Genomic DNA, 9,494 nt, shown 5'->3' on the forward strand with positions numbered 1-9,494 from the left:
TAGTATCTTCCACCCCTTGACTATAAGTGTTTTGAGTCATGTGATCATTGTTTGTATGGTAGGTAGACACATAGTATGCATAAGAATTTTGGCACTTTGCACACAGGTGAACCTTTGGCTCTTGTTCATTTTGATATTTGTGGACCTATGCCATGACACTCATTTAGGAGGTGCGAAGTACTTTGACACATTCATTGATGATTACTCACATAAGGTCTAGGCATATCCCATAATGCTGAAATTTGATGTTTTGGCTACCTTTCAGCATTGGCTTGCATTGGTTGAGAACCAATCCTGGGTATAGATTAAAATGCCTACGATCAAATAATGGGGGTGAGTATGTTTCTAAAGCCTTTGAGAATTTTTGCAATAAGAGGGGTGTTAAGCATTAGTTGACTGCCCCGTACATCCCACCCTAGAATGGTACGGCTGAGCACATGAATAGGCCAATATAGGAAAGGGTCCATAGTATGCTTTGCTATGCAAGCTTACCATAGCAATTTTGGGCTGAGGCAATGACTACTATTGTGCACTTGATCAATCAATATCCTTGTAGTTGTATTAACTTTCAGCTTGTAGAGGAGGTGTGGTTTGGAAAACCTCCCTTGTATGATCATTTGCGTGTCTTTGGTTGTGAGGATTTTTATCATGTACCTAAGGAAAAGCACACAAAGATGGATCCTAAGTCTGTGAAATGCATCTTTCTTGGTTATGGGGGTGTAGGTGAAATGGGCTATCACCTATGGAATCCATAGACTTAGAAAGTCATCCGTAGCCATGATGTAGTTTTCCATGAGGAAAAGATGCATAAGCAGCCTATGCAAATAGTCGAGATATGTAGGGTTATATTTTAGGAGGAGCCTCCTATTCCTATATAGCTAGCTAGATAGCCTATAATAGTAGCTAATACTCTAGTGGCTCATGACTATGATGTTAGATAGAATGTGCAGGCTCCTCAGCCTATTGCCTTGAGACACTTGCCTTGAGACACTCTGCTAGAGCTAGACGTCCTCCTGAGTGGTTTGAGCCCTTCGCTGGTTATGTGATGGTGATAGATGCAGATGAGCCTCTCACTTATGAGATGAGGCCATGCACTGTGGTGATAGTCACTCTTAGGAGAGGGCCATGCAGTCAGAGTTTGACTCTTTACATAAAAATCATACATGGGAGTTCATTCCTTTTCCTGGTGGAAAGCATACATTGCTAAGGTCTTTGAGGAAAAAGGTGGGAAACACCTAGTGTGCAGGTTGAGAAAGAGTATTTATGGCCTTAAGCAGGCACATAGAGAATGGTACCACAAGTTTGATGCTTTTATGCATTCACAGGGCTATACATGTAGTGATATGGATTTGTGTTTATACACGAAGAAGGCTCGTGATGGCAGCCTTTTGACTTTGGCACTCTATGTGGATGTCATCTTGATTGTCACTCTCTATGGATGACATGCTCTAAAAAGTTACCTTAAGAAGAGCTTTGAGATGAAAGACATGGGACATGCCTCACATATTCTTGGGATGCACATTATGTGTGACCCCTCTCAGAGACTTCTTTACTTGTCACAAAAGGAGTATATCTAGAAGGTCCTTGAGCGGTTTCATATGCAGGATGTTAATCCTATTGACTATCCTTTGCCTTCTCATGTGAAGGTGAGCTAGGCCGATTGTCTGCAAAGTCTGATGAGCAAAAGGACAAGATGGCCAAGATCCCTTTTGCATCCGCAATGGGCAGTTTGATGTATGCAATGATAGCCACTTGTCCTGACATAGCTTTTGCAGTGGGAGTTGTGGCATGCTATATGGCTGTACCTAGCAAGTGGCATTAGGATGCCATCAAGGGTATCATGAGGCACCTGGAAGGAATAACAGATATGTGTATATGTTATGGTGGCTAGGATATAGAAGTCATGGGATACACTGAATCTAATTATGCAGGACATACAGACAATAGAAAATCCACCTCTGGCTATGTGTTTACCTTTGTTGGGGGTGTTGTTTCTTGGATGTCTAGGGTGAAAAAATGCACGACACTCTCTAGTACAGAGGCCGAGTATATTATAGCCACCACTAAGGCTTGCAAGGAGGCTCTCTAGTTAGGCCATCTGGACCTTGGTATGATTGGCAAGGTTCCTGCATTGAGTTTAGATTCTATGATTGCCATCCAATTAGCCAAGAATTCCATTTTCCATGCAAGACGAAGCACATTGAGGTGCGGTATCACTTTATCAGAGAGGTCATTGGGAGGACAAGTTTGTTGACCATGTTAAGATCTCAACTAAACAAAATCTTGAAAATGTGCTCATGATAAGTCTCTTAGTAGAGTGTTTTGCCTTCCTTAGGAAGTTGATGGGCGTTAGATGAGATGGCCTCTATTCCTCCTCTTGTTGTACTCTATGTACACATTGTAATTTGTGACTTCCTTTTTTCTTATCCTCTCTTCACTCTCAAGGCATATTCACTTTTAATTGGGAGGTTGTTGGGGGTAAAGGCGCATGTGCCTTGCCACTCGTGTATTACTACACTGACAATACATGCCCCTACACAATGTAGGTAATAGGCACCCATCACTATCACTTCATTCCTTATTCTTTCAATGACATTTGAATAAAGGGAAGGCCGGTCACACATTGCGACTATTGGAGTTCCCACATCTTGAGTCTCTCTCTCTCTGGCTCTCTTGCTCCATCCACCATAGCTCACACCTCTCTTACTTTCTCTTGCTCCTCCTTCCACTTGGGCTTCTCCCTTCAATAAATTGGTGTAAAATATTACACGGCGCAGCGAACAGAATCTGAGAAAGAGATAGAGAGTTCACAACAGATAAGAGGAGAATCAGTAAATTCTTTAACTCCAAACAACTGATACAAAGATGGCTTTGTCCACCCGTGCGCTTCCACTGTGTGAAGCTTAGATGGCGATCTAGACAGAAGATAGGTGAAGAGCTTAAGGCTAGCTGGAACAACAAATCTGACTGGGTGAAAGATGAGTGAGAGATGGCTGCGAAGGGGTTTAGCTTTTATAGCCCGCGAAGGTCGTTAGGTCGGCCTACTGACCGACCTACCATATGAGCCTCCACTAGTCGGCCAGGGAATATTCCAGGGAATATTCCCTTTACCATCGGGCCGGGGGCGCTGCCCCCGGACCCCCGCCAGGGGGGCCGCTGGCCCCTCTGGGACCCCCCAGCCAGGGGCCGCTTCCGCGGCCCCCGGACCCCACAATAGGGGCCCCTTTTAACTCCCTTACACCGCAACTCGATGCAATGCGCCTTGAGTTGCTACCAGCTTAACCACTCCGTCTAACCCAAAGATTAGACCCACAACAGTCACCTTTTTGCCATCCGGTCACATAGACCTCATCTGATATACAAGTCAGGACTCAACCAATGTCCCGGCTCACATTTGGCTTCTCCTCATAATGGGGGCCTTACAACTTTGAGCACCATGGATCATTGGTAGCACCTAATGAGGGTGGGGCATTGATCATATCTAACACCCCCCCTCAATGTCCACCCATAGGTGAACTATCTCCTTGGCCCAATGCCGAGTCTCTGAAGATGAACTTGAAGCAGATCCTTCGTAAGTGCTTTGGTGAAGATATCTGCTCCATTCTCCTATGTTGGACAGTAGACCAGTTCCACTATCCCATCCTCCATCAAATCACGCACATAGTGATACTGGATCTCTATATGTTTGGTGCGTGCATGAAACACTGGATTTTTGGCAATGGCGATGCAACTCTGATTGTCACATCTCAGCACAGTTGGTTCTTCATCCTGCACTCCCATATGCCATAGAATCCTTCTCAACCATACGGCCTCACATGTAGTAAAACAAGCTGCCTTGTACTCTGCTTCGGTAGAAGACAATGCCACTGTTGGTTGCTTCTTACTAATCCAAGAGAAAATTCCTGAACCCAAAGAGAAACAATAACCAGAAACTGACTTCCTGGAATCAATGTCTCCTGCCCAATCTGAGTCACAGTTCCCCACAAGAGAAGTTCCGAAACTGTATGTGATACCATAGTCAAGAGTTTTCTTCAAGTATCTGAGCACCCGCATCCCAGCCTTCCAATGACTCTCATGAGGTTTGTTTGAGAACCTACTCAAAACACCAACAGCAAAACTGATATCTGGTCTGGTGTTACACAAGTAGATTAGACTGCCGACCAACCTCCTATACCTCCCAATGTCTGCTAATGCTGATGTATCCTCGACGGATAACTTTGCATTCACCTCCATAGGTGTAGCTATCTCCTTGCACTCGGTCATGCCAAATGCCTTCAAGATCTCCCATGCATACTTCTTCTAAGAGATGAAGATCTTTCCTGGCTCTTGCCAGACTTCAATCCCCAAACAATAGTGCAGCAAGCCTAAGTCTGTCATTTCAAACTCAGAGCTCAAAGCCTTTCGAGTTTGGTTGATCATATCTTCATAGTCACCTGTAATAAGAAGGTCGTCCACATATAGGACAATCACTACAGACTTTTTACCATCCCTCTAAACATATAAGTTAGCATCTGAGGCACACCTTTTGAAGTTTAGGTTTAAGAAGAACCTATCTATCCGCTGGTACCATGCTCTGGGGGCTTGTTTCAGCCCATACAATGCCTTCTTCAGTTTACACACTTTGTTCTCAGAATGGGGGGCCTCAAACCCTGGTGGCTGAGCCACGTACACCTCCTCCTTGAGGTCACCATTTAAGAACGCTGACTTAACATCCATTTGGTACACTGATCACTTCTTGTGGGCAGCCACTGCAAGTACTGTGCGAATAGTGGTCATTCTGGCAGTTGGGGCAAATGACTCTTGAAAATCAAACCCTTCAACTTGTGAAAATCCTTGGGCAACTAGTCTAGCTTTGTACTTTTCTAAGGTACCATCAGCCTTGTACTTTACCTTCTAGATCCACTTGGTGCCAATAACCTTCCACTTTGCTGGTCGATCCACTAGCTCCCAAGTGTCATTCTTCATTATGCTGTCATACTCCGCCTACATAGCATCCTTCCATGATGGATTTGCAAGTGCTTCTTCTAAGTCAGTTGGCTCCTTTACTTCTCTCATAATCTCAACCATCAAGGCCATATTGACTATGTGAGCAGAAGCCCTCCTTTGCTCCTCTATTCTCTGAGACCTCCTTGGTCCGTCTGCCTTCTCCTCAACAGATGCAGGCATAGGATTATTGTGGTCATAGAGCTGCTTCACCCAACGCGGAAATGGCTTTTCTGGTGGGGTGATGTCAGGTTGGTGAACTTTTTCCTCATCATCTGAAGATTATGCTTCCTCCTCCTTAAGGATAGGGATAGCTCTCGAGACAGGTTCATAATGGACTACTTCTTCGCTTGATGATAAAGTGGAAGAACTTGCCTTCTCCTCCTCCACTCTATGTGGCTCCTCCTTGAACACCACATCACGACTCGCGATGATCTTCTTTGCCTCTTGGTCATATAACTTGTAAGCCTTCTGCTCATCACTATAACCCAAGAAGATACATTTTCTGCTTTTTGGTTGTAACTTGTTTCTCTTCTCATCTAGAACATGTGCATAACATTCACATCCAAAAATTCTGAAATGTGAAACAGATGGTTTCTTACCAGTATAAGCCTCATGAGGTGTTTTTCCCTTCAGAGCCTTTGTGTAGCTCCGATTTAGAATGTAGACTGCAGTATTAACAGCTTCAGCCCAAAAATGGTTAGGCAATCCCTTTCCCTTTAGCATGCATCTTGCCATCTCCACAATGGTACGATTCCTGCGTTTCACAACACCATTCTGCTGAGGTGTGTGAGGCGTCGTCAATTGACGCTTGATCCCTTTGCTCTTGCAAAAGCCTTCAAACTCCTTTGAGTTGAACTCACCACCACCATCTGTTCTAAATTTCTTCACACTTTTCCCTGTTTCATTCTCAATAAGTATTAGCCATTCTTTAAACTTACCAAAAGCTTGAGCCTTATCACGAAGGAAGTACACCCACATCTTCCTACTGTAGTCGTCGACAATCAACATAAAATAAGAAGATCCCCCCAAGGCCTGTGTAGGCATCTTACCACACAAGTCAGCATGCACCAACTCTAGAGGAGCCTGTGCTCTATTCTTGCTTTCTTGTGGAAATGCCTTTCTCTGTTGCTTGCCCATCATACAAGCTTCACATGGTTCCTTCAATTCAGTTATTGTAGGTAGGTGAGCAACCATACCTTGCTTTTGCATCTCCTTCAATACTGCAAATCCGATGTGTCCAAACCTTTCATGCCAAAGCTTACTTGTGCCCACTCCAGCGGTGGCTGTAAGAGCACTTAGCTCATACAGGTTGTTCCTTCTTTCTCCTTTGCCAACAATTGTGCCAGCACTATCAATAATTTCTGCACCTGTCTTCTTGAACCTCACTTCATGACCAAGATCAGTTATGGCAGTGATAAGAGATTTCTCCTGATTTCGGGAACATACAACACATTTGAAAGCTTTTTGACTTCACCATTTGCAGCAACAAAAGAAATAGTACCTGTGCCCGCAGCAGGGCATTTAGCATTCTTTTCCAACCATCACAGTGATGGATTCTTGTAGAGGCTGCATAGAACTGTATAGAGCTTTCTTGTTGGTCATGTGACGGGAGGCCCCACTATCCAACACCCATGAGTCAGTGGTAGATTCTTCTTGCGCCGAGGAGCACACTTCCTCAATGGTCGCCATGAATAATTCCAACTCTGCTTCAGCCGTATTGGCTGTCTCTTTCCCTTTACTTTTAAGGGTACCATTCTTTTCATCTGCCTTCTTGACACGACAATCTGCAATTGCATGTCCTTTCTTCTTGCAGTAGAAGCACTCTCCTTGAAACTTCTTCTTGCCGCCCTTCTTCTTTTTGTCACCATCATTTTTGGTGGAGGAGACACCTTTGCCTTTTGCATTGGCAGAGAATGCAACATCTCCATTGTTGCTTCCTTCTCGAGCTTTCAGCCTCAACTCCTCCTCCATTAATAATGCACAAAACTCCTCAAAAGTCAAAGCTTGAGGTCTCACCTGAGTATTAAGGGTAGTTACTAGTCCATCAAACTTTTGTGGACAAATCCGAAGACATCTCCGAGCTAGCTCTTCGCTAGTCTTTTGTATCCCAGCGCCAGCCATCTGGTCGGGTAGATTCTTAATCCGAGTGATGAATGCTTCAACCGTCTCTCCTTCAGCAAACTTCTCCGCTGCTAGTTGATTCTCTGAGTTTTGAATCCTTTTTTGGTTTCGTGTTTCATACTGACTCCTTAGCACATTCCAAGCCTCTGACGCTTTGGTTGTATGCTGAATCAAAGTCAAAACACTGTCAGAACAGCTTGTAACTAAGGCACACAATGCATCTGCATTCCTTCATTTCCAAGCTCGTAGAAGATCTACATTCGGAGGAATCATCACACTAGGATTTGATGGGTTGGGGGTAGGCTGTGGTTCTGCGTCAGTCCCCAGCACAGTCTCCAGAAGCTCATAAGAATCAAGGATAGTTGTAATTTTGAACTTCCACAAGGTGTAGTTTGTACCATCTAACTTGCCTTCGCTGAAGGTTGGTGGACAAATCCTCAGTGTTTGAATAGCCGGTACAGCAACACCACCTCCTGCACCGCTTCCGGAAGTCGACATAGTTTCTCTTTTCTGTTGAAGCCTTTGCCTCTTGCACGCTCTCCGATCTCTAGAGCCCCCTAGGCTCTGATTCCATGTAAAATATTACACGGCGCAGCGAACAGAATCTGAGAAAGAGATAGAGAGTTCACAACAGATAAGAGGAGAATCAGTAAATTCTTTAACTCCAAACAACTGATACAAAGATGGCTTTGTCCACCTGTGCGCTTCCACTGTGTGAAGCTTAGATGGCGATCTAGACAGAAGATAGGTGAAGAGCTTAAGGCTAGCTGGAACAACAACTCTGACTGGGTGAAAGATGAGTGAGAGATGGCTGCGAAGGGATTTAGCTTTTATAGCCCGCGAAGGTCTTTAGGTCGGCCTGCCTGCTGACCAACCTACCATATGAGCCTCCACTAGTCGGCGAGAGAATATTCCAGGGAATATTCACCGCAACTCGATGCAATGCGCCTTGAGTTGCTACCAGCTTAACCACTCCGTCTAACCCAAAGATTAGACCCACAACAGTCACCTTTTTGCCATCCGGTCACATAGACCTCATCTGATATACAAGTCAGGACTCAACCAATGTCCGGGCTCACATTTGGCTTCTCCTCATAATGGGGGCCTTACAACTTTGAGCACCATGGATCATTGGTAGCACCTAATGAGGGTGGGGCATTGATCATATCTAACAATTGGTACTTTATATCAAGCTTTACACTATATCATCCATTGAATTACTCTTGATAAGTCACATAAATCATTGGATAACTAATCCCATATGCACACATTGAAGTTGTAATGTCTCTGTCCCGCAAAAATTAAGCATCCCCCCTTTTAATAAATCAAAATTTTTGTACTACCAGCCCCCCCTTCATCATGCCACAGAGAGGGAGTGGAGTCCGCGAACAAGAGATGACGGGGGGGGGAAGGCCACGGGCCTATCACCCCCCCTTGGGTGTAGTGATGACATGGCCACCTCGAGGGCCAAGGAGCCCCCCTCCTCCCCTTGTAAGGGGTGGGGGAATGGATTGGAACGAAAGGGCCTAAGCATGTTGAGGGAGAGAAAGAGAAAGAAACTGAGAGAGAGAGGAGAATAAGAGAGAGGGAGGGAGAGAGGAGGAGAAGAGGAGGAGAAGAAGGAGAAGAAGAGAAGGAGGAGAAGAGGAGGAGAAGAAGAAGGAGAAGAGGAGAAGAGGAGAAGAGGAGAAGAGAAGAAGAGAAGAAGAGAGGGAAAGAGAGAAGGAGAAGAAGAGGAGAAGAAGAAGAAGGAGAAGAGGAGAGAGAGAGAGAGAGAGAGAGAGAGAGAGAGAGAAGAAGAAGAAGAAGAAGAAGAAGAAGAAGAAGAAGAAGAAGAAGAAGAAGAAGAAGAAGAAGAAGAAGAAGAAGAAGAAGAAGAAGAGGAGGAGGAGGAGGAGGAGGAGGAGGAGGAGGAGGAGGAGGAGGAGACAATAGGGAGAAGAAGAAGTTAGGGAAGAAGAGATAACGGTAGAGAGAGGAAAGGAAAAAGTTGAGGGAGGAAAGAAGATAGGAGAAAGGGAAAGGGAGAATAATAATAATAATAATTAATAGAAGAGGAGGGTATTATCTCAAAGGCTGTGCTCTATCACCTCTTGTGGAGTCGAAGTCTCTCTCATCTCTTGCAAAGGCTTTACTATCTCCATCCTAGCTATTCCAAGCTAGATGATCCAACCCTCAAGTCCATTGAAGTTCTACTCAAAGAAACATGCATCCATCATGGCCCCTAAGAGGAGAAGTTTGGTAGCTATGAATGCAGAGGTTGCAAAAGCTGCACTTGAAAATGCCAGCGGAGATAACATTCCAACCCCCATCATGCAAACCTAATTTCATCTATTACATGAAAGAGGGTGTCCACATGCGTCCTTTCTTCTCCCATTGGCCATGGA

Source organism: Lygodium microphyllum, chromosome 8, assembly GCF_053477565.2.
Source record: "Lygodium microphyllum isolate KBCC chromosome 8, Lygodium_microphyllum_v1.1.10, whole genome shotgun sequence".
In the NCBI taxonomy this organism is placed as follows: domain Eukaryota; kingdom Viridiplantae; phylum Streptophyta; class Polypodiopsida; order Schizaeales; family Lygodiaceae; genus Lygodium; species Lygodium microphyllum.